Below are 1146 nucleotides of genomic sequence, written 5' to 3'. Positions count from 1 at the left end.
TAAAGATTGTAAATTTTTGATAATTTTTAATAAAATTCTGACTGTAGATTAAGATTTTTATAGTTTTATTCAGCAGTTTTAAGGTCCTAAAATAATTCACCTTATGTAAAATTGTGCAAAAACTTTTGATTTGCTTCAATTTTTATTACTTTTTCAAATATTTTTTTAAGATAATTGCAASTCACTTATTTGTTATCTATTTATAATAAAAAAAATCAGGTTATCAATCATTATTTSAACCAAATCACAATATGAGCACAATTTTTAGCAATCTGAAAAGCGATTGAAGCTGAAAACTATCAACACATTTTAAAGTAAATTTACTCAAAAACATTTTGTTGGGTTATTAGCATTCAAAAAATTGCCAAAAAATCAAAACTTATTAATTCAGTTTTATTTTTTCAGTTGTTTGTCAATATTTTATGATGTCAAATAAAATTCTGACAAAAAATTGTTTTTTTCATCAATTCTAAAATTTCAAATTAACTCATCTTTTGTAAAAATTTTTAAAAACGTTTTGATTTATAATATGACGATAAAATTTATTACTTTTTCAAATATTTTTTTCTGAGACTCGTATATTACAACTCATTTATTTTCCATCTATAACAAAAAAAAATCAAGTTATTTGATCAAAATCACTGAACCTGAAACGCCATATAGAAGCTGAAAATTAAGTAGAATTACCCTAAAAAAATATAGTAATTCTGGACCATTTTTTTCAATTTTCTTAATAATTGTTTTTAGTTTAAAAAAACAATGTTTTACATCATAGAACACCAAAAAGAACAGTTTTGAGTTACTTTCAATTTTAAATGGTTTCTATTATAAAAAAATATTAGTTAACTCTGTAGTGTCTTGGTGTCTGGATTTTAATTGTAAAAAGTGTCAAAAAATCTCAAATTTCATTCATTGTTTTATGTACAATAAAATTTTTTAAGTTATCCATCAATATTTTGTGAATTTTCAGTAACTTTTAACAAAATTCTGACACCAATTAAAGTTTTTGTGGATTTTTCAGCAGTTTAAATTCCCCAAATTAACTCACCTTATGCAAAATTGTCCAAAAAACGTTCAATTTGTTGAATTTATTGTTTTTACAAATATTTTTTTAAAGTAATTACAACTTATTTATTATTAGAGTGA

Source organism: Tribolium madens, unplaced genomic scaffold (genome assembly GCF_015345945.1).
Source record: "Tribolium madens isolate multiple individuals breed KSU strain unplaced genomic scaffold, Tmad_KSU_1.1 Scaffold_1;HRSCAF=32;Tcas5.2_LG8, whole genome shotgun sequence".
In the NCBI taxonomy this organism is placed as follows: Eukaryota; Metazoa; Arthropoda; class Insecta; order Coleoptera; family Tenebrionidae; genus Tribolium; species Tribolium madens.
Note: the sequence above shows the minus strand (reverse complement) of the source record.